The sequence below is a fragment of the Schistocerca gregaria genome, chromosome 1, assembly GCF_023897955.1.
Source record: "Schistocerca gregaria isolate iqSchGreg1 chromosome 1, iqSchGreg1.2, whole genome shotgun sequence".
Taxonomy (NCBI): Eukaryota; Metazoa; Arthropoda; class Insecta; order Orthoptera; family Acrididae; genus Schistocerca; species Schistocerca gregaria.
In genome coordinates, this window is record NC_064920.1 from 1,029,532,205 (window position 1) to 1,029,557,349 (window position 25,145).

The 25,145-nt window shown below is 43.9% G+C and overlaps 1 protein-coding gene and 5 non-coding genes across 6 annotated transcripts in view; 1 reads left to right on the forward strand and 5 right to left on the reverse strand.

Annotated features, from left to right (window-relative positions):
- LOC126279034 (uncharacterized) overlaps positions 1 to 25,145 on the reverse strand; it is a 587,657-nt gene that overhangs the window by 455,602 nt on the left and 106,910 nt on the right. The window lies entirely within an intron of this gene.
- On the reverse strand, positions 82 to 153 carry Trnap-ugg (transfer RNA proline (anticodon UGG)). The gene has a single exon. It is a non-coding gene; the product is annotated as a tRNA-Pro (tRNA).
- Positions 2,230 to 2,301, forward strand: Trnap-ugg (transfer RNA proline (anticodon UGG)). Its single transcript has one exon. It is a non-coding gene; the product is annotated as a tRNA-Pro (tRNA).
- On the reverse strand, positions 5,994 to 6,065 carry Trnap-ugg (transfer RNA proline (anticodon UGG)). Its single transcript has one exon. It is a non-coding gene; the product is annotated as a tRNA-Pro (tRNA).
- Trnap-ugg (transfer RNA proline (anticodon UGG)) lies at positions 14,805 to 14,876 on the reverse strand. Its single transcript has one exon. It is a non-coding gene; the product is annotated as a tRNA-Pro (tRNA).
- Trnap-ugg (transfer RNA proline (anticodon UGG)) lies at positions 21,572 to 21,643 on the reverse strand. The gene has a single exon. It is a non-coding gene; the product is annotated as a tRNA-Pro (tRNA).

Sequence of the window (25,145 nt, forward strand, 5' to 3'; positions counted from 1 at the left end):
GATGGGTACGAAACGTTGGACTTTAATGTGAAATCCATCCAAAAACAGCGTAATAGTGCTTAATATTTTAATAAAAGAGATGGGCTCAGCCGGGATTTGAACCCGGGACCTCCTGCACCCAAAGCAGGAATCATACCCCTAGACCACTGAGCCAGCCGAAGTGGGTAACACGCATACATCTGTGCCTGTAGCACGCTTTCCAGACTGTGAGTTTGTCCTTGAGTCATGAAAACATCTCACACCTATCGTAGGATGCTGAAATTGTTTGCGAATGTGAGCATTTAATCGTGTGCCACTGGGTTTTAGCTGAGAGGCTGTTTCCGTTTCATGCAAAGTATTTTGATGAGCGACGAAATCGAATAGGTCAGGGGCTGCTGTGCTGTTACGTGCACACGCTGACTCGATTCCAACCTGAAAGATTACTAGAGTGTTCTTCGTTTACTTTTCCTACGTAATGCTAAAAGTATGAAGGCAGCAATGTTGGATGCCGTCGCCAGGACGATGCGAAGTCGTTAAAAGCAGGACATATGCTCGGATAGCATAAGGATTTGGAAGCAAATCAGCCGTATCGTTTTCAAGAGAAACATAGCGCTATTTGCCTGACATATTTAGGGAGAGCATGGAAAACCAAAATCTGAAATTCCGAACTGATCGTTGAAGACCGCTCATCCCGAATCTTGCGACCGCCTTACACCTTGCCCGATGACAATGCAGAATATTTAATCGCATATGTACTGCGGCCTTTTTATCAATATATTTTAATGAGGTTTGCCTTAACCGAGAAATACTTCCTTCTTTTTGTAAATGTAACCCCTGGAGGTGACATATGTGCTACGTACTATCTACTATTCTGGTGAAAATTTATGTCGAGTAACATACCTGAATGATGAAGTTGTTACGGCAGCGCGATGAAAATATTGAAAAAATGCCGAGGGAGTGGCGAATAGGATTTTGGCTGCTTTTGGCCACTTCGTCAGCCGCAGGCACATCTTCAAAGTCAAATACCAAACGTTGACTCTACCGACCTGGAACGGTGGATTGAGTCTTACAGACGCGTACAATAAAGCACAAGCATTGCATGTCTGTAAAACATATAAACTGTGGAAGTGGTCAGTGAATAGTGTTGCCGCATTTCTGTTAAATGCCAGGACCCCCCAATTGACGTTCACCACATTTGAAATGAACTTTACCACCTAACACATTTCTTCGTACAATATAGCTGCGTTAGACTGGGAACACCGGAGAAAGATGTCATCAAGGTCATGAAAATCTACCAAAACTTAATGACCTTTTAGACCAAGAACATCTTAGAACAATAATACATCGATCACTCTAGGCGTGATATCTGGAGGAAGATACACCACCCGCATTCACCAACAAAAGTGTGGTCATTGTGGTATTATTTTGTGAATAGGAAATTTCCAACGAACTCCAGACTACATTCCATTCATCTGGCTGATTCCCCTTTGTGTACCAGTTGCAACCTGGTTGACACAGATGAATATCAATTTTTCTGTGGAATTGCAAATAACATTTGGTTGTCAATCGGGAAAAAAATTAGTAACTATGCAGAGAAAACCACCTTTTTTGATAACGCCACTGGGCCTTTTATACCTGGAAGAAGAACTAAACCCCTCCTGGAAGAAAAATGCCCTCAACTGGTTGAAGGGACACGCGGTATTTTACCTACCCTCCAGTAAAGAAAGGAGCGAAAGAGATTTTTGGACGTACATCTCCGACCAGCATCACAAGCTACTATGCATCAACAGTTACTATGATACATACACTAACTTCCTCAGAAGAACCGTCATGTGAACTCGAATTTTCGATGATACGATTCAGAACATGGAGAAACGAGAGACAGTCTGATCATTGGAAAACATGTACGGTCAAATGACGAACATCACTTTCTGGTTTAGATTTGGGTTTCTTCTAAACTGCCGAGGAACATGTAATTAATTTTAGTTTGTTTTATTACTTTAAATATCAGTCGAAAATGATGTAATGTTGAATGTTATTACGAATAAATTGAACATCTTTCTAAAAAAAAAATCTGGTTAAGAACCGCAGCCTTGCAGCATGTCTAGCGGCGCAGGAGACCCGCGGCAACGGCCGAACAGTGGCGCCCACTTCGCGTGAGGCGTCTCTGTCGTGCCACGGCAGATGCGCTGCCGGCTGCGTGCTTGGGCGGTGAAAGTGTTACTGCAGGTCGGTAAGTAACATACAGCTGGCTCAGTGGTCTAGGGGTATGATTCCTGCTTTGGGTGCAGGAGGTCCCGGGTTCAAATCCCGGCTGAGCCCATTTCTTTTATTGAAATATGAATGGTCGGATGGATTTCACATCAAAACCCAACGTTCCCTCCCCATCTGCGGAGGAGGGGTGCCGGCACGGTAGCTCAGCGTGTTCGGTCAGAGAGCTGGTTGGCTTCTGTAATAAAAGAAACTGATTGGAAGGGTCAACAAAGGAACTTGAACGGATGTCATGTGACGTCCGCTACGCCTAAACACAACGATCAACAGCGAACAAAATGAAAAAAAAGGGGGTATGATTCCTGCTTTGGGTGCAGGTGGTAATGAATACAGATCCCGGCTGAGCCCTTCCATTTTGGCCTCCAATAACAGTGACCCTCGAATGTATCGTGTATTGAGCATTCTCCGAAATCAGATATACTGCTCTATGGTTAAACAAAGTGAAAGAGTAAACGGCACTATAGATGCTCAATATTACAGTGTCAGAGTCCTGTTAGGCAATTCCGACCAAATGTTGCAATACCTCCGCACAGATTCAGCATCAGATTTTATAATCCGATTTATCGTACGTTATGTTATTGCACTTCTTGTTTCTCGCTATTGCTCCGTTGTTAGAAGATAATACGGGTCTTGTGGGCCATTCTTAATACAAATGACTGTTACGCCCAAACTAACTTCTGGGAAGGTTTTTCCCATTTTCCAACCTTCCTTCTAACGAAAAACCTTTTCTCTGCTCTGGAGTGAGAGGCTTGAGACACTTCGTTTGTCGATATGTGTGGAACGTTCCGTCAATAGCGAAATCGATAGAGACGTAAAACGAGGATGTTTGCACACCTGCCGACGTATGGTAGAGTAACTACTACGGTATGTTTTTACACAGTGTCCATTTGCCTGAACTCTCAGAACAATTTAGGTGAACGGTGTAGCCATAGAGAATGATATAGATGAACCTAATTGAAATTAATTTATGGTCAAAATTTTGAACCTGCAACAACCACACAAGGTTAAGTTTAGTATATGTGAGCTTCCTTTAACAGGCGAAATCAAAGTCACATAAAATTGCTTCTGTTCGATGGGATAGAATACGATGGTCAGTTACATTTCACGTACCCACTGACTGTAGTATCGTAGCTTATCGGTACTGCCGGGGCTAGCGCCTACGATGTTCCTGCGGGCGCGCGAGCGGGGCTTTGAACATCGCCACCAGGGAGGAAGCTCTAGGCCACCGACCAATAAAGACATCCAAGGCGGTGTTATAAGCGGTGTGCATCTGGGCACCAGTCTTCAAGTACAAGATCACTTCTTGGAGCTCGTTGGTCCCGAACGTTAAACCCAGTAGTTCTGACGGCAATCATTCGGTGCACTTGGACACATGCCTGTCTCGGGCCTCTGCTTATTGTTCACCAAGTCTGCAACAAGCGGCCAACAGTGTAGCAGATCTTTCGCCCAAGTTGAGCACAGTATATTTATTTGAAGTGCACTTATGTCAACTAATCGTTTGCTTGCCTCTGGAGATTCCTACTGCATCCCAAGCACCCATTTATTATTAGCAGCGAGGACATAACATTTGGCTCCTCGGAACATAACGGTTAACGATTCGCGACTCAACACTGACAGCTCGGTGTCTTAGGCAACAAATACAGAACACAGCTTCTTATGGGGTTTAAAGCTCTGGTCCTTTATTCGACTGGTGTATGATTCGACTCAGTGTCCGACCATCCTGTCTTGGAAATGTGTACTGTTTCCCTAAATCAGTGAAACGAATGTTGCGATACCTCGTTTCCTTCTCCATTCTTGCTCAGTTACACCTTGAGATCCGCCTCAAATGACAGTCCTCAATGAGATGACAAATGTCATGGGATATCCGACTTCCTTTTGCCCGGCGTAGTGCAGCAACTCGAAGTGGCGTAGGCTCAACAAGTCGTCGGAAGTCCCCTGCAGAAATATTGAGCCACGCTACCCCTGTGGCGATCCATAATTGATAAACTGTTCCTGGTGAGGATTTTGTGCACGAACTGACCTTTCGAACGTGTCCCATAAATCTGCAATGGGATTCATGTCGGGCGATCTGGGTGGCAAATCATTCTGTGTAAATGTCTAGAATTTTCATCAAAACAGTTGCGTACAATGGTGGCCTTGTGCCATGGCGTATTATCATCCACACAAATTCCATAATTGTTGTTGAACAATCGCTGCAAATGGTCTTCAAGTAGCCGAACATAACGGAAGACCCAGTCCTTTCCATTTAAACACAGCCCGTAACATTATGGAGTCACCACCGGGTTGAATAGTGACTTGTTGACGATTTGTGTCTATGGCTTTGTGGGGTCTGCGCCACTCTCGAACCCTACCATCATCTCTTACTAATTGAAATTTGGACTCATCTGGCCAGGACACGGTTTTCTAGGGTCCAACCGATGTGGTCACAAGCCCAGTGGAGGTACTGCAGGCGATGTGCTGGGGGCAAAGGCACTCATGTCGGTCGTCTGCTGCCGTAGCCTGTAAACACCGAAGCACCCCGCATTGTTAAAACGGATACGTTCGTCGTTTCCCACACAGATTTCTGCGGTTATTTCATGCTGTGTTGCTTGTGTGCTACGCAAAGGCTGCTACTCTCTGTCTTAAGTGAAGGCCGTCGGCCACTGCGTTGTCTGTAGTGAGAGGTAAGGGCTGAAACTTTGTATTCTTGGCACACTCTAGACACTGTGGATCTCGAAATAAGGAAACCCCTAACGATTCCCGGAGTGTATTATTAAGAAAGAAGGGCTCAGCCGGGATTTGAACCCGGGACCTCCTGCACCCAAAACAGGAATCATACCCCCCTTTTTTTAAAACTTTTCACTTTTTTTAATCTCATTTTGTTCGCTTTTGTTCTTTGCATCTGCTCGGGGCGGACGTCGTAAGACATCCATTTATGTTCGTTGTTGATCGATTGACTCAGTTTTTTTTATTACAGAGGGCGCGTAATCCTCTGACCGAACACGCTGAGCTACCGTGCCGGCTAGAATAACACAATGACTGAGCCAGATGGCACTGTAACGCATTGGCTGCCGGGGATGTGACCCAAATAAAAAAAGATGAGAGACGAGTAGGAGCATCCAGAAAGTAACGCCACTGTCAAATTTTTGTACTACGAATCGTCACCACTGCATAAACTCACGTTTGGGCCGTATACTGGCTTCTGAAAATCTCACTGGAGATCCCCTCCGTCAGCAGATCGATGGTACAGAGGTTGTAGGCTCAGACGACAGGACTGAACAGAAAGGTTGTAAAATATAAACTTTCACGGCCGGAACTGTCACAAATAATAAAATATTCCGCGCTATTACTCCGCGGTCGCATGGATTTCACATTAAAATCCAACGTTTCGCTCTCATCTGAAAGGGCATTTTGAAGGGGGATGTTAGCTTCTTCGATTATCCCAAACTGAAGGACATTTGGATCCCGGTGCTGATGAAGAGGTGTAAGAGTCTTCCACCACGGGGTGATGGCAAAAGCGGACGATGGCAACAGACAACGGGCAGTTGCGCCCGGATTTTCAAGTATGTGACATCGCACCACTAAATAGGAGCACGCGTAAACAGAATTTTGCTGCTGTCAGTAGCGAGCCTGGGTGTGAAACGGACACTGAAAGAAAATGCGAGCCCCTTTGAAAATGCCCTCCTCAGATGGGGACGAAGGTTTTAATGTGACATCTATCCGACCACGGCATAACAGTCCAGAGTGTTTTATTAAAAAAAGAAGGGCTCAGCCGGGATTTGAACCCGGGACCTCCTGCACCCAAAGCAGGAATCATACCCCTAGACCACTGAGCCAGCTGAAGTTTGTAACGTGCAGACGTGTACAGCTGTAGCACGCTGTCCAGAGTGGGAGTTTGCCCTTGAGTCACGAAAACATGTGATGTCTCTTGTGGGACCCTGAAGCAGTTTGAGAATATGCGCATTTAATGGCGTGCTTATGGGTGTTGAGGCGAGTTGTTTCCGTTTTATGAACAATGAGCGACTACGCCGACTTGTCCAGGTGCTGCGAGTTGCACTGTTATGTGTACTCGCTGACTGGACTCCAACCCAGAAGATCACAACAGAGGTCTTCGTTTACTTTTCCTATGTAATGCTGAAAGACTGCAATATTTAATGCTATCGTCAGGTCGATGACGAAGTCATTAAATACACAACGTAAGCTCGGATATCACAAGGATGAGGAAAGAAATCAACCATATCCTTTTTAAAAATGCCGGCCGATGTGGCCGTGCGGTCCAGGCGCTTCAGTCTGGAACCGCGTGACCACTCCGGTCGCAGGTTCGAATCCTGCATCGGGCATGGATGTGTGTGATGTCCTTATCTTAGTTAGGTTTATGTAGTTCTAAGTTCTAGGGGACTGATGACCACAGATGTTAAGTCCCATAGTGCTCAGAGCCATTTGAACCATTTTGAACCTTTTTAAAATAAACATCCCACTCTTTCCCTGAGTTATTTAGACAGAGCACGGAAAACCAAAATCTGAGTTTTCAAACTGATAATTGAATGCCCGTCCTTCCTAATCTTTCTGCCTTACACCTCTCTCGGTCGTAATGTAGAAGATGTAATCACATATATATTTCGACCTCCTTTGTCAACTTCTTCTAATTAGTTTGCCTTAACGTAGAAATACTTTCTTCTTCGTGTTAATGTAATCTCTGGAAATGATTTACATGTCGTGTGATAAGAAATATTCAGGTAGCATACCTGAAGGATGATGCAGTGGAAGGAAGATGCAGAAAAAAGTTCAGTGCTTAACGGCCGTCATTAGATATCGAAGCTCTTTTACTGGACCAACAAGGTGGGGGAGGGGGGGAAGGGGGGGCTGTTGGGAAATATCGGGCTAGTCTTTCGAAAGTTCTGCTGTCCAAGTTATCGAATATAACAGAGTACTTTCTGTGGATTGTATCTGAAACACATAGATTATTTTCCCTCCTTTATCAGATGGACGAAAAAAACCCATAAAGGATTACCCGGGATATTAATCTGGGGCTTTTCCATTCAAACTGTCATCATACCCTTTTAATTTTTTTATGAAGGTAACCGTAATAGAAAGAAATTCACAAGATATCGCATTGTGAAGGTGTAAATTGGATACAATTTGATGCTTTAACTAAAAAATTATTTGGCCCAAATGGGGCACGAACATAAGCGAGTCTGAATATCCGTTTCCCATTGCATTGCCTCAATTCACTTTTTCTTAATATATGTAGAGAGATTGCCGCGTTAAGGGTCCTAGCAAAATAAATAAATAAATAAATCCTAACTATACTTTTGACAATGTTGATTGGAATACTCTCTTTGAAATTCTGAAGGTGGCAGGGGTAAAATACAGAGGCGGATGACAGTTATAAGAGTCGAGGGACATGAAAGGGAAGCAGTGGTTGAGAAGGGAGTGAGACAGGGTTGTAGCCTATCCCCGATGTTATTCAACCTTTATATCGAGCAAGCAATAAAGAAAACAAAAGAAAAGTTCGGAGTAGGTATTAAAATCCATGGAGAAGAAATAAAAATGTTGAGGTTCGCCGATGACATTGTAATTCTGTCAGAGACAGCAAAGGACTTGGAAGAGCAGTTGAACGGAATGGGCAGTGTCTTGAAAGGAGGGTATAAGATGAACATCAACAAAAGCAAAACGAGGCTAATGGAATGTAGTCGAATTAAGACGGCTGATGCTGAGGGAATTAGATTAGGAAATAAGACACTTAAAGTAGTAAAGGAGTTTTGTTATTTGGGGAGCAAAATAACTGATGATGGTTGTAGAGAGGATATAGAATGTGGACTGGCAATGGCAAGAAAAGCGTTTCTGAAGAAGAAAAATTTGTTAACATTGAGTATAGATTTAAATGTCACAAAGTCCTTTCTGAAAGTAATTGTATGGAGTGTAGCCATGTATGGAAGTGAAACGTGGACGATAAATAGCTTAGGCAAGTAGAGAATAGAACCTTTCGAAATGTGGTGCTAGAGAAGAATGCTGAAGATTAGATGGGTAGATGACATAACCAATGAGGAGGTATTGAATAGAATTGGGGAGAAGAGGAGCTTGTGGCACAAGTTGACTAGAGTAAGGGATCGGTTGGTAGGACATATTCTGAGACATCGAGGGATCACCAATTTAGTATCGGAGGGCAGTGTGGAGAGTAAAAATCGTAGAGGGAGACCAAGAGCTGAATACACAAAGCAGATTCAGAAGGATGTAGGCTGAAGTAGGTACTGGGAGATGAAGAAGCTTGCACAGGATAGAGTAGCATGGAGAGCTGCATCAAACCAGTCTCAGGACTGAAGACCACAACAACAACAACAACAACTACTATACCTAAACCTACTGCCGACCTAAGTAATTTAAGGTAACTAAAAGTAGCCATCGTTCGAGTGCCAATCCTTAAGGGCGATAGGAAAGGGGGATAGGAGATTCAAACAACCATGAAACGACTAATTTTTTTATCGTATTACTTTCGTTCATTGGCCTGTACGTGTCGGTGCATCATAGCACGTAAGATGATCACAGATGTGTCATAAAATAGGAGAGGCACACCCCAACTGTGGGGGGAGGAGGTAAAGAAAGCTGTGGAGATGTCCTACGAAAGTTCGCCAGTAATAGGGCAACTGGGCAAGCATAGTATATGCGATTACAACCAGATACCAGAAGTCGAGGACCGCACGTGAACTGTTGTGAAAGAGGGACCCTAAAATCTGTCCTCGAAATGAGGTGATTGTGTGGTGTTTGAGAAGAGGGTAGTATAAAGTCTGGGGCGCTATCAGGAGTTTTGGGGTAATCAACATTGGCAGAGCGCGCAGGTAACAGCCCACAGAGCATTGGATGAGGATCCAAACGCTCCTTCCAGGGAGCACGTAAGACGATGCTCGTCCGTTTCGTCAAGTTGGCAGTCAGAGCAAAGTGGCGATGTCGCCAATCCTATATGATAAAGTCGACAACTGGTCAGGAACTTTCAGTGACAATGATATACCAGAGTGCATGCACATTTGATGGTAGAAAGGGTGCATGATGCATCCCCAAACCGTCCGCCAGTTAATGTCTTGGTGCTGTACCACCATGGGGTTGTGAAGGATGGAAGGATGGACAGTGTAAACAGAGGATAAAAGTCCTTCACACAGAAAGGCAGGGTAAACAGGAGATAGTTCCGAACGTAACTGAATTCGACAAAAGTTATGATATGGTACAATAACAAGGAGATGTGTGCTATATCGAATAGTAGTTGGAGAGGAGCTGGTCAGAGGATATCCAAGAGACTGCATGTTAAAGATGGGGAGGACCCCATTCGTTGCTGCAGCATAGTACGCACAAAAAGTGCAGGGAATTACATTCACAGAGTGACAATTCCAAGGCTGCCTCTTAACACATGCAATGTGAGATTGTTGCAATGGACCTTGAGAAGGCACTACGCTGACAAAAAATACCTAAGCAGTGATTGAAGTTGGAGGCCAGTGAGTAACGATATTGGGAGGATCTGGCCAATAAGTATCACTTTAGGGTATCACATACGTGTTGAGATCGGACATACGGTGTAGTTGATTCCATCCGTGGTGGACATGGCAGTGAACATGGTACTCTATGGACTGTAAAGGGCGACTGCAAGCCAGTGCGACGGTGCAGTGTGTCGGACCCATAACGTCAATGCCTAAGTAATGAAGAGTGTGTAATATCAACAGGGAGCGGATCCAGCACCGTAACTTCAAGTCCACGTCCGATGTAAATCATCATCGACTTATGTACATTAAGGATGCTACGCAAAATATATACTGCTGGATCTAGTCGATTTTGTCATTGAGTTCTGGTGTGGAGTTAGAGCATCTTTATAGGCACTGCAGCGGTAGGTATTATCGCGCAAGTTGAGACTCCTGCCGGCGAAGTGTAAGATGACAGCATACAGTAGCTGGGACATGGGACATCTTTGGTGCAGAGAGTGGTGTACAGGTATAAACCATGGATGCAGCAGGAAGAATCAGCTGATGGGTCGTGTCTACAGAGAGTTGCAGAAACCCATTACGTGTAGTAACCATGAGGAGGAATTGGTGTCGAAAATGACTGAAGGTACTTAACAAAATCAATAAACACTAGTGCTGCACGGAGCTGACAGACCATGGTATTCCTCCAAAACCATCTGAAGGGCAGCTCCACAACCACGTGCAGTCTGTTCTGGTGAAAGTACCATAGGTAAGACCGTGTGTATGTGCACTGCAAAGAGACACCTGTAGATTTTATCACACACATTCATTAAGGTAAGGGTGCGGCATGCGGAGACATTTGTCCCTCCTGATGGCTTAGGTACCAGTAAAAAAACGCCAGTGACAAATATGGGTGGTCCTGGGAAGGGTGGAGTAAAGAGATCCAAAGCATCGCTGTCCAGTGAGGGAGCATTAAGGTGGTGAAAGCTCAGTAGAGCTCCACCGGGAAACCACATGGTGCCGGCGACTTGTTTTCGCCCTCTTGTTGATTGCGTGAACCAGCTTGTCTGAGGCGATTGCAGACATCTTAGGTGTTGACTCTCCCGTGGTGAGGAGTTCGTTCAGGAACGGAGCTGAGGTCATTAGGAATTGGCGCCACCTTTAGATTGTCATCATAAAAGTGGAAGTAGACGTCAGTGAAGGCATACACCACCGTCGCTGCATTGTGTGCCGAGTACCATCAGAGATGGTGAGGGCAGAGACACAGAATCGACGTCGACAAAGATGGCCACATGAAGTGAGGACCATGGACAGTGATTCGTTGTGTAGAAGATCCTGTTATCGCAAATGTACCATAACACCAAACAGTTTATCTAGGTGGATGGTAAGGAGAGGGGCTCATGCTCCCTATGGACATCAAGTGACAGGGGGAATACGTTGAGCTCGAGAAGGATGGTGTAGTGAAAGTTGGTGGTGTCCCGATGCTACGCCAGTGCTTCCTTGTAACATTGCATGAAGAGTTTTACATCTGCAGATTTCACGCACTTCAACCACCAGTGCAACGTGGATGCATGCTACAGTAGATGCTTTTTTCAGGACTCCCACGTGGCGGCAATACGTTGTCGTCAGCGATGCGGTTAGCAAGTAGGGAACGTTAAGCTTTCAGAACCCTTTGCTGTGTCAGACAGTCTGAAGTGGTAGTGTGTGCAGATGATGACACAATGGTCCGAAAGCACAAGAGGCCATTTTTCTGTCTGGGAGACGTCGTTTCCAAGGTAGACAGATAAATAAAACTGCTCGAGTCAGCTCGCAGAATGTGCTGTATAACGGGTATAACCGGAGAAGTCGGTATGATTCCTCTCTCAAACATCAGAGAGATGAAATTCCCCGACCAAGGTATGTGGCGTCAGGCATGGCAAATAACCATATGGTCCTTTGGATAGAGGACTCAGCTGAAATCGGTGCCTACAACAAAGCTATCATAGTGTCCCGAAAACAGTGTCATATGCGAAGAATATGGATCGCTGCTGACAGTTTGTGGAGCCACACGGGGCGTAGATATTGAAGTTTTGGTGCAGTGCCGATCATGTTGATGCTGAATGCAGCAAACTTGTACGTCCATGCTAAAGGTAGTGGATGCGCGTCTACCGTCGCCGGAGCCGGTTTGGGGCAGGGACTGAAAGTCGTGTCCCGCCGACCGGATTGCGGCCAATGGGATCTGGTGGTGATATTTTAATGTCGTCGAGAAGAAACCGTTCGATGTCAAGCGCCTTGGGGAGGGCGAAGTCTGAACAAAAAGGTGAAACGTAAAGTCGTTTTGCATTATATGTGCGCCATGTTAGTCCATAAGGAAGACGGCACGTCGCAGCGGCCGAGGTAAGCCAAACCCGCGGCACGTGCCTCGCTAGCGGAGCTCTGGTACTAACTGTTCCTGAGCAGTGCCGGCGGCATACTACCTTTACCACTATTCACTATAGACAGTAACATAACAATTGAGATATATAGCTCTTTAGATATTACATTGGCCTTTGGGAGAAAAAAAGTGAGACATTAGTACATGTTAGAAATGTTGCTGCTTATTTGTTATCCGCTAGATTTTCAGCCGGATATGACCGGTTTCCTCCCCCATTGTTGTCCAATTATAGCTTCAGATCCATCTCAATGACGGTACCCTAGACGGGACTTTACACGATAATCCGCATTACTTCCTACAAATGTTAAGTGGGTTCCTCAAAAGCTCATTTACATTCTTAAGGCAAAGAATTAATTAATGCTACCGTTAGGAGTAATCCCAATTGTTTATTAAAGCGGAATAACTGTTTAGTGACATCTCAGGAAGTGTTCGAAACCTTGCCCGTTGTGACTGCAATGAGCCCGCATCTCGTGGTCATGCGGTAGCGTTCTCGCTTCCCACGCCCGGGTTCCCGGGTTCGATTCCCGGCGGGGTCAGGGATTTTCTCTGCCTCGTGATGGCTGGGTGTTGTGTGATGTCCTTAGGTTGGTTAGGTTTAAGTAGTTCTATGTTCTAGGGGACTGATGACCTAAGATGTTAAGTCCCATAGTGCTCAGAGCCATTTGAACCACTGCAATGAACAGCAACACAACGAATGAGTTAGATGGCGCTGTAGGTAAAAAATGAGACACAAGTGGGAGCATCCAGAAAATAACGCTACTGTCAGATTTTTGTACAAAGGGTGGTCAAAAATTTTTGCACAGTCATTTCTACTTGTTTTATTTTTTGCAGGAGGAGAATAAAATTTTTTGTGAACATACTTGGAACATTTAACTATAACTTGGTATTTAAAAGTATTTTCTTTTGTTTGCAGGTGAGCCATAATGGGCCGCGAAGTAGATGTCAGTTCCTCTTCAAGACCGGCGATGACTCTGCCGCATCGATTCACAGGAAGTTGCGCCCTGTTTATGGGGAGGACACAGTGGATCGCAGCAGAATCCAGCGGCGGTTGTAGAGGTTTACAGAAGGTGATTTGTCTCTGCTGGACAATCCACGATGCGGTAGACCATCAACGGCAGTGAATGTGATGTGAATAAGGAGACCATTGATCAAACCATCGAAAGTAACAGATGTGTTGACGACACGACAGCACGCTGAAATGACTCGTTTGTCATTGGGTAGTGTGGTATTACTGGTACAGTCACTAGGCTACAGAAAAATCTGTGCACGTTGGGTGCCTAGATTATTGACAAGAGAAATGAAAACGACGAGGAAGAATGTGTACGAGGGTCTCATGAAGACCTATCGTGAAAACAGTGTTTTGACAGCGCCGTTACCCAGGATGAAACATTGTTATTTTTGTCCGAACCTGAGAGCAAAACCCAATCCATGGAGTGGCGTCATCCGGGTTTCCATCGGAAGAAAAAACCAAGAATTTCACGAACAACTGGCCGAAAGGTGATGGCCTCCTTCGTCTGGTATGTCATTTTCCGGGACCGTTACTGTTTGTCGTTGGACAAGCTGCGATGTGTCTTCAAGACCCACAGACCACAGCTTCAGTGTCAGCTCATCATGACAATGCCAAACCCCATACAGCCGTTACGACGGAGGAGAAAATCAGGAAAATAGGTCGGAAAATTGTTCCTCATCTTCCCTACAGTCCGGACTTGGCTCCGTCTGATTTTTACCACTTTGGTCGTCTGAAGGCCCACCTGCGGGGTAAAACATTTGATAGTGAGAAAGACTTTATTTCCTGTGTCAAGTGATTGTGTAGAAGTCAGTCCCCAGAATTTTACCCAAGTGCATTTACATCTACATCCATACTCCGCAAGCCACCTGACGGTGTGTGGCGGAGGGTACCCTGAGTACCTCTATCGGTTCTCCCTTCTATTCCAGTCTCATTATGTGTACATCATGGAAAGAACGTTGGGCCAGATGAGTCACAGCTGATGGAGGCTACGTTGAGTAGGTTCAATGTATAGCTAAATGTTCCAAGTATGTTCACAAAAAAATTCATTCTCCTCCTGCAAAAAATAAAAAATTAGAGACGACTGAGCAAAACTTTTTGAACGCCGTTTGTGCTACGAATCGTCACACTGCGTAAACTCCCGTTTGGACCATATGCTGGGTTTTGAAAATCTCACTGAGACTCCATCCGTCAGCAGATCGATCTTACAGCGTTTACAGGCTAAAGATGACAGGACAAAACAGAAGTGTTGTAAAATGTAAACTTTCACGTCCGGAAATGACGCAATTAATAAAATATTCTAGGCTATTATGCCATGATCGGAAGGATTTCACATTAAAACTATGCGTTCCCATCTGCGGAGGGCATTTTCAAGGGTGATCGAACCTTCTTTGAATGTCCGGAACTGAATGACATTTGGATCCCGGTGCTGAAGAGGGTGTGTACGGGTCTTCCACCACGGGGTGGACGACGGCAACCGACAACGGCCGGTTGCGCCCGGATATTCAAGCATGTGACGTCACATCACTGCATGTGAGCACGCGTAAACGGAATTTTTTGTCAACAGCGAGCCTGGATGTGAAACGGACACTCAAAGAAGTTACGATCCCCTATGAAAATGTCCTTCACAGATGCGGACGAAACGTTAGCTTTTAATGTGATATCTGTCCGACCACGGCATAAAGGCGCAGAATGTTTTATTAAAACAGAAGGGCTCAGCCGGGATTTGAACCCGGGACCTCCTGCACCCAAAGCAGGAATCATACCCCTAGACCACTGAGCCAGCTGAGGTTGATAACATGCAGACATGTACAGCTGTAGCACGCTGTCCAGAGTGGGAGTTTGTCCTTGAGTCACGAAAGCTTCTGACGTCTTTTGTGGGACCCTGTGGCAGTCTCGGATGTTGAGCCGAGTTGTTGTTTCCGTTTTATGCATAATATTTCCACGAGCGACGCAGTCGACGTCTCCCGATGCTGCGACGAACTTTGGTATTATGTGTACTCGCTGACAGGACTCCAGCCTGAGAGATTGCAAGAGAGTTCTTCGTTCACTTTTCCTACATAACGCTGAAGGAAGACAGATTGGGCTATCGTCAGATCGATGACGAAGTTATTAAAGACAGAACATATGCTCGGATAGCACATAGATCAGGAAGAAAATGAGCATATCGTTTTCAAAAGAAACATCCCACCATTCTCCTGACTTATTTATAAAAGCACGAGAGACCAAAATGGGAGTTTCTGAACTGATCTCCAATCTGAGTTCAGTGTCTTACTTAACTCGCTCGGTCGTAACGCTGAAAATGTAATCGGATGTATACTACTATCTCCTCTGTCAACTTCTTCTAGTGATGTTTGCCGTAAACCTGAAATACTTTCTTCTTTGTGTAAATGTAATTCCTGGAAATGATATACGTGCTACGTACTAACTAATATTCTGATGAAAATATACATGGAGCGGAATACCTGAAAGATGAGGTTATTGTGGTAGGGAAAGAGTCGTGGAATGGATTATTAGATATCGTGCTGGGTAAAGATTGAGGGGAAGGGTGGGTTGAGAAATATCGGACTTGGACTTAAAACAAAATTATCCCGATACTAGTCTTTATCAGTTTGTGCGAACCACAGAAAACAAATTCTTTTTGGGGATTATGATTTATATAGCTCACAAATTCTTGCTGATGAAATCTTAAACATGTTATATTTATAGTGTAGTTTATATATCGTCTTTTGCAATAGTCTAATTTAGGCCATACGTGTTTGTTTTAATTTCCGAGCGTCTTCAGTGGTTACTAAAACAATGTGGTTTTTCTCACAAATCTGTGTCCCAAGATCGTAAACAGTTCTCGTGTTTTACATTGTTACTGCCAAATAATATTAAATTACAATTATTACTCACGTTTTTTTTTTACTTTCTACTTCATTACAAATGTTCTTCCACCATACAGTAGGTGCTCCATTTTCAGAACACAGTACGTCCATGACACTGGGGACTCTTGTTTTCTTTCCATTCAAACATGTCGGCACAATTGTACACACGGTGCTGTGACTCGAATTCCGACGACTAGTCTAGTAGCCTACCCGGAGCGAAAAGGGGGGCGAAGAAAAGCGGCCAACGTAACCTTTTGCGCGAAAAATAGCTATTTATGGAAGAGATTAACTTTTTGATATTTTATATACATAGCTAGCAGCTGTTCATAAAATTTCAATTATTGCTAAAATAACTAATAATGCTTTATTGCCCTGATTACATTTTACAAAATTAGACCCCACGCTGATTAGTTTGATATCCCATTTGCCCATTTTCCACTTATTGTTTGGCTATGAAAATTTGAAAATTTGAGAAAATAGATTTTATAATTTCTGGGAGGCTTGTTTTAGCTCCACACAAAATTGGAAATATGGTCGCGGAGGTAAGGCGCCGGACTTGGCGGAAGCGGTCTTCATATATCAAAATGGGCCATTCTTACGTGTTGTTCATAAAATTTTCAGTAATCGGGAGGTTGCTAAAATTCTGATCTACATAATATGAAATCAAATGGCACAGGTACTTTCTGTGGATCGTATACGGCACTCACAGGGAATTTCTCCTCCATCATCAGATGGTTTACACGAAGGACAATACACAAGGGCTCAGCCGGGATTTGAACCCGGGAGCTCCTGCACCCAAAGCAAGAATCATACCCCCTTTTTTCCCCTTAATTTCATTTTGTTGTTCGGTACTGTTCGTTGCATTTGGTTGGGGCAGACGTCACATGACATCCGATCAAGTTCATTGTTGATCCTTTCACTTAGTTGTTTTTTTTACAGGGGTTAGCCAGCTCTTTGACCGAACACCCACCGTGCTGGCTGCCCCTAGACCACACAGCCACTTGAAACTAGGAACGTGCAGACTTCCGCAGCTGTAGTGCACTTACCAAAGTGAAAGTGTGTCTTTCAATGACGGGTGGCGAAATCATATCGTCCCTATTGTGTGTCCATAACGTATGTTTCAACCCAATGCACACGCACCGCATGTAGAAGACGGACCCGGGGGAGAGGTTTGAAATCCACGTCCGGCCGTCCAGACATGGTTTTCCCGTTGTTACCATAAACAGGTTATTAGAAATATATTTCGTGTATGTTCTTTCACACATGTCCGATAGCAGAGACACCATTTTGATCTTGCGGCCACAACGAATCAAGACACAGAGGAATTAAAGGCATTAGCTGCCAGTGGGCATTGATTTATATTAGTGGGGCAAACTGAAAATTTATGGCGGACCACGATTCAAACCGAGGCCTCTGCTCACCAGATAGCTGCTTTGCCACTATGCCATCCGGACACAGTTGTCACCACAGTCAAAATGGTGTCTGTTCTTTCGGATATGTCCGAAAGAAGGAACACCAAACATATATATAATCAAGGCGATGACGGCCAATGATCCCTTCAGTACAGATGCACACCAGGCTCGAACTCATACGGGAATCGGCGAGAAGCGTGATGAGGCTAATGAGCAGGGGTACTGCGTCAGTTGTGTGAGGTATAAGCTGAGATTTTGGGTCTGTCGGGAGGCGTGCTAGGGTAGTCCGTGTGGGTGTGGTGATGTGTGTGGTGATGGATGTGGTGACCGCGGTGTCCGGATGGCATAGTGGTCACCGCAGCTGCCTAGTAAGCGGGAGACTCGGGTTCGAATCGTGGTGTGGCATGAATTTTCAACTTGCCCCATTGATACTCGTATAAATCAATGACCACTGGCAGCTGATGTCGTTAATCTCCTGTGTCTTGATTATTAGAGTTCCAGGACTGATCCCTGGAAAAAGAGAGGGCAGATTTTCTTTCCTATTTGATTTTGCAATCAAAGAAACTATGCTATATGTTATGATCTGGATGCTGATTGGATGCTGATGTGACGCTAAGACCGAGTCTTTCTTTTCTTCGTTCCAATGTATTCCATAATTGCTTGATACGGTCACCAGTTTTCAGTCAGAACTTCTGTTCCTAACCTCTCTCGATCCCACTCTGCAGAACCAGTAGCTGTAATGAATCTTACACTTTTCTGCCTCGTGATGACTGAGTGTTGTGTGTTGTCCTTAGGTTAGTTAGGTTTAAGTAGTTCTAAGTTCTAGGGGACTGATGACCATAGATGTTAAGTCCCATAGTGCTCACAGCCATGTTTTGAATCTTATACAGTTGACGCGAAGGCTACGGTATCCTGCATGCGACACCGTCTTTGTAATCTACCATGCGACATATTTCTAAATGGTGCACTATTCTGACCTGCGATCGGTACCTCTTTGTCGCACGATTCTCCTGGGTCCCTGCAGAACAGATGTATGGGATATGTGCATTCCCCTGTGATTGTCCAAACACCGCACTGCTTCACTGTCTAGTCTACTACATTCATTTATCCTTCACTCTGGTTAAATGACCAACATGCCTCGTTTACCTACCAAAGTGATCTCTTTCAAACTCTAAAACTATTGAAAAAGGTGTGGAATGCCCCTTCGAGATGTATAGCTTTCTTATTATTTTTTTTCTTTTCTTTCAGACGATCACATTGAAACGGCTGTTTTGATGAGCAATTCCTTTAATTTATTTTGTAAAAATTCTTATCCTGCTGCTGGATCGTCTGAGAAAGTAAATATTACAGAAAATCGTTGTGAAATCCAAAGGCTGAAAAATTTAATAGAGTGGTTCCAAAGATTTCTGAGTCCATTACCCCCCGAGTGCAGTTAGATATTACCTAGTGCCCTTCCTCTCCCTCCCGCACCATCGTCAACATCAGCGCATAACTTAACGTGACAATGAATAATAATTTTGTTTAAACACTTTTATTTTTAAAATTACGAAAGACATATTACAGTACTAATGAGTCAGTGAGACATCTGGTGCTGTTTGTTTCTAACTATCTTACTTTATAGAACGATGGAGCCATTCTCAGTGCATCGCGATCGCTACGTGCAACACCTTCACAGAAAAGGAAACTATCTATCTATCTATTGTTGCACATCATGCTTCCTCTGCAGCACCCCTCTCCCTAGTGACACTGGCTTCAATCACACGGTGCACCCTCATTTAAAATAAATCAATTTAAAGACAGACTTAGGTTAAAATCAACAGTCGAGATCGCAGTAATATATGTTTATTAACCGGTTTCGGCTTATGTTAAAGCCATCTTCAGAATTTTCGGTCACCGATGGATGGTGCTGGCGGCTCCTCGGTTTCATCGTGATGCCACGACCGTACACATTGAACAACTTGGAGAAGGTATTTTCATGAGGCAACTATATGGGATATATATATGTATCTCTCAATTCAAGTGTCATACATACGTGGTACAAAGAACAAAGTATGTGTGTATCAGGTGGACTATGTGAGGAAGATGTTGTTCATACATTCGTTTCACAAGCTGTCATCTCCACCACATTGCGCCACGCATTAATGCTAGTATTTGAAAGAAAAAATAGCTATTGGTAACTTAAGTAACCAGTGTTATTGTCTAATAAAATAGTGATAATAGTTTTGACTTTTTAAAAGTTATTTAGTTTCGTGGCCAAAACACAACTGAGCACTTTTGTCTTAACCCCTCAGAAAATGTCCTTTTGCTCCTCAGAGGTAATAACCCAAGCTTGAGAACTGCTGCATCTGATGATTGGTAGATGTAACCAGACAGTCTTCTTTTTTCTTTTGCCTTTATCTCGTACCTGCACCAGGTCGGCATGTTTCTTGTTAGATTTGGAATTGTTAATGTCAGAGGGCGGCCGAATGCCCCTCCTGGCGCCACCGCCTCCACCCCACCAAGGACGGAATTAGTATACCCCAGTTTTATGAGAGTAGAGTTATCCATGTGGATGTGTGCAAACTTTTTCTAAGACAGTATTTTTTTTAATTTTTGTCGTCCTTGCTCTACTTACTATGTACACATGTCTCTCTTACTGCTACTGTATCAGTATAGATAAAATTATTTGTATCAGTTTTGACATTGAGAATATTTTATAACTTTTCTATGATATTGGGGGGAAATTGAAGAGGTGTACTTTTAGAGTGAACATGGTACTCGGTAATTACTGAATATTTTGCTGCAACCTTCAAGCTCTCTTACCAGCGCTCCATAAAGTACTCTACATTAAATGTAACCTCATGGGTCGCTTTAGCAAAGACAAAGATTATAATAAGTAAGTACCGAACTGCACAAACCACTGTTGGAAATATCTGTTCCTCGCAGACCGAACACAACTACTTAGCATCGCTAACTGCGTGTTAATTAATGCACAGGGCTCACAAGGACGCTATAAATAAGTTGTTTACTGAGACGAAACCCTTTTAATTTTAGCAGAGTGTAAGTGTTGTTAATCAAATGTCATCAGCTAAAACTGTACCAATGCGCACACTTCGACGTCTTGCATCACTTGCATGTCGTGTATCTTAAGTGAAACAGTTCTCATACTAGAGGTGCTGACTGTAAAGGGGACATGTAAAGCGGAGTATTGTGTATGTGAGGTCGGTTGCGATCAAAGCGAGAAATAAAGTGAGGTAGTTCGGTGTCATTACGTAGCCTAGACCACTCAAATCCATGAAGGGGATAGGCTGGTTTATCCCCAACAACAGACGGTTATCAATAGTGTCATTTGCCATCACTCCATGCAGATCTGGAACGTGACCCAAAAAACTATCTCAAGGTTTGATTACGAGGAAATTTACCCCCTCTAACCCCTTCTACGTCACTGTATCCCTTCTGTAAACCACCCCTCTGCCCACCCTCTCTTTAATACGTTAATTAGTTGTTAAATACGGCTGTACCATTTAGAGCCTAAAATGAAACTTTTGTCCACCCCGAAGAGCTTCGTCCAGCAAAAGTGAAAAGATTTCGGTGTGTGATGTGCACATTCTTTATGCCAAGTGGCCACTTCAATAACATTGTTGTCTATGAAACCAAGAAAGTACTTCAGGTTGGTATTTTGGAGTGCACCTGCCCAGATTCTTCGAATGCATCATGCAGAAACGTCTAAAATAAATTCAGCTTCAGACCACATCATGACAACGCACCAGCTAATCACAGAGTCTCGCGAACGGACCCATCTGTGGTCGTCTGTGTACAATGCATACCATACCTGAAGGAGATCTCAAAAAACAGCTTACCGCGAAGCTTTCTTAAAATCGTTTGAACGGATACTGCGATTCGCAGAAAATCAGCTACAGAATTTTAAAAAGGTGCGTATGGATTAATTTTGAAAGATGATAATTACGATACAGTTTCAAAATTGTCAGCACACCTCGCATATAGCAGAATTCCTTGCTCTAGTATTTTCCACCATATTTCCCACATTTTTAAAAAGTAAATCCTTCTGCTAAATTTCTTTGTTATAATTTCAAGCGCTGCAGGATTACAAATAACAGACCATGTACTAGTTTCAGAAAACGGGACAAGAGTTTCCCTTCTAGCACATATGAGTGGCACAGCATGTACAGGAAAAATATGCGAGGGCAAAAAGAGAAGGGCTCAGCCGGGATTTGAACCCGGGACCTCCTGCACCCAAAGCAGGAATCATACCCCTAGACCACTGAGCCAGCTGAGAAGAAGAAATTTCAGGTTTCACATCTGTAACTCGCTTTCAGTGGTGACAGTGTCCTTGAGTCACGCCAACACCTCACCACTCTCGCGCGTTCCTCACGCAAGTTAGTAAACAAGAAACTTACCAGCAATGAGAATGTGAGCAAGCACGCCAGTTTGCAGGCTTTATCCATGTTGCGAACCTATTCTCCGTTAAACCTCTATATACTTCGAACTCAGAGGTTATTCATTTGTGTACGTCCTCCTCTGCCGATTCATGTGTTCAGTGTGGGTCACTGAATGGAATCTGTAACACCTTGTAAAAGAACTGAATTATGTGGATAATTCAACGTATCAGTTCTTAGAAAATTCAGCTGTACAGGATCATGTTGGACTAGTGTCGATTTGGATTTCTGAAAAGATAAAGCTACCATGACAGATATAAAATGTAAAACTTGAAATATAACGCATGATGTAAGTTTACTAATACGTCTTGCAAAATACAAGGGTAGTTTTGGAAACAACTGAATTTATTTCACATTTGTTTAATATTTCTTTGCAGTCCTTTGGGTTACACGGAGACAATATTTATGATCGACATTCCCAGTCTGGGAAGCTTTACTGTTTTGATCCTCGATACTAAGCCTGTACACCTGGTGGAAACGCTTCGGTAACGGCTACGGGAAGCTCACCTAGAGGAGGAAAATGAGATCAACATATCGATTGTTTCGTCGCTGAACAAGGAAACCGAAGTGTTATAGACTGTAAGCCACATGAGGTGACATTTGTCAAACATAATCGCACAGTTTTGCTTGAAGTTTCTGGTATGTGACCGAAATAATTAATCAGGTTTGATTCCATGGGAATAATTGTGTCCACGACCATGATGTAATCCAGGACAGAAAGATCAGATTGGTCATAGTAGTATATCATTTGTATTTTTCTGCAGATCTAGATTCTAACAGCGCAGCTATCATTTTATGAAACGTTACCTTAACCCACCTTTATATATAGATAATGAAAATAGAGGGCGTTAGCCATCCAAGATGGCTTAAATCGTGGATAGCTGTGTAAAAACGTTAACAGCAGCCTCAGTTTGGTGCTTGCCCATGCAAAAGTTATATTGTAATATGTGTCGTTATAAATTGGTGAGCTTACATGACTATCTATAACGGTAGGTAATTGTGCAGTTGGCATTTTGTACAACTGCGACACTGTTCTTGGGTGGAGTGCTTTTTGAAATGCCTGATTCCTGTGTTATTTTTGCAATTATAGCACTGACGATAGATGCTCTGTTAGCTGAAATGTAAATCTGCAATAAAATACAGATGACATTACGACCAATGCTGACCTTCATTCTATCTTGGACCATAAAGATTGTTATCTGGTGACTGGCTCAGCACGAAAAAAGTACACGTAACATTTGCATGAGGATCTAATATCGGCTCGACGTCACGATAACAAGGTACTGTGAAATTTGTTCCCTATGCAATTGTGTCTATAATGGCGATTCGTAGCATACTGGACTCGCATTCGGGAGGACGAGGGTTCAAACCCGCGTCCGACCGTCGTCATTTAGGTTCTCTGTTATTTTCGTCAATCGCTTCAGGCAAATGCCGGGATGGTTCCTGTGAAAGGACACAGCCGACTTCCTTCCCTAATCCGATGGGATCGACGACTACGCTGTTTGGTCCCATTCCCCCAAATCAACCAATTAATCAACCATGGCGATTCGTTTGTGATGGGAATCTGTGACTGAGCTTATCGAAATTCCTTTGTCCGTTGAGAAGCTAGATCTGAAGACCAGTTTGAGCGTGACTAATTGCGCCTGGAAGACTTTCATCCAAGTTTCATCGCTCGAGGAAATTTGATACAGAAATGTACAATGAGGCGACAAATGTTGTGGGGTAGCTATATGCACATATACAGATGGCAGGAGTATCGCGCACAAAAGGTACAGCACACAAGCTGTCATTTGTACTCAGGTGATTCATGTGAAAAGATTTACGACGTGTTTATATGCCGCACGACGGGAATTAACAGACTTTGAACGCGGAATGGTAGCTGGATGTAGGCTCATGGGATATTCCATTTGGGAAATCGTTCGGGGATTAATTATTCCGAGATCCACAGTGTCAAGAATGTGCCGAGAATACTAAATTTCAGACGTTACCTCAACGCAGTGGCCGATAGCCTTCACTTAACAAACAAGAGCAGTCGTGTTTGTGAAGCGTTGTCAGTGCTAACAGACAAGCAAGGCTGCTTGAAATAACCGCAGAAATCAATGTACGACGAATGTATCCTTTAGGACATTGCGACGCAATTTGCCGTTAATGAGCTATAGCAGCAGAAGATCTACGCGAGTGCCTTGGCTAACAGCAAGAGACCGCCTGTAGCGCCGCTTCTGGGGCTATGACCATATCGGTTGCACTCTTGGCTAATGCAAAATCGTGGCCTGGTCAGATGAGCCCCGGTTTCAGTTGGTAAAAGCTGGTGTTAGTATTCGAGTGTGGCGCACACTCCACGAAACCGTAGACCCGAACTATCAACCAGGCACTGTGCAAGCTGGTGACGGCTCTATAATGGTTTGGGCTTGAGCTTACATGGAATGAACTGGGTCCTCTGGTCGAACTGAACCGATCGCTGACTGGAAATGGTTATCTTCGGCTACTTTGAGACCATTTGCAGCCATTCAAGGACTTCATGTTCGCAAACGACGACAGAATTTTTGTGGATGACAATACACCATGCCACTGGGTCACAGTTGTTCGCGTTTGGTTTTAAGAATAAACTGGACAAGTCGAACGAATTATTTGGCCAACCAGCCCGACGTGAATCCCATTGAAGATTTATGGGTCATTATTGAGAGGTTAGTTCCTGCACAAAATCGTGCAACGGCATCAATTTTGGAATTATGGACGGCTGTAGAGGCAGCATGGTTCAGTATTTCTGCAGGAGACTTCCAGCGACCTGCCGAGTCCATGCCATGTCGAGTAGCAAAAGGAGGTCCGACACGATATTAGGAGGTATTACGTGACTTCTGACCTCTCAGTGTATGTTCGATATTCAACGCCGAGTTTTCGCTTTAGCAAGGCTGCAATTTTCAGATATTTCTGAAACAGTTCTGAAGTTCAGCATGGCACGATCCACCGCTCAGCAGGCTCACAAAAAAAGGGGGTGAGAAAATGTACTGAATATGTATTAGAGCTCAGACTAGAAACGAAAGACTGAAAAGTGTTCCAGAATAGAAGACTCTCCCCTATCTGAAGAAACTTGTGGGCTTTCTTTCTCGGCGAACTGACGCCATTATCTAGGTGGTGTACGCTGCGCTGTATTAGCGTTATTTCTGCTTGGGGTGACAGTCTTTTGTCCAATATGTTTATTACTTAAGGCATTCCTTTGTGACGATGAGTATCTCATTTAAGTCATTTGCGAGGTTGCGGAATACTGACGTTAGTCGAATCCCTGTTATGTGAGAAATTTCCTCTCACGAGGAGCCTGTTCTTGAGCATCTGTCAG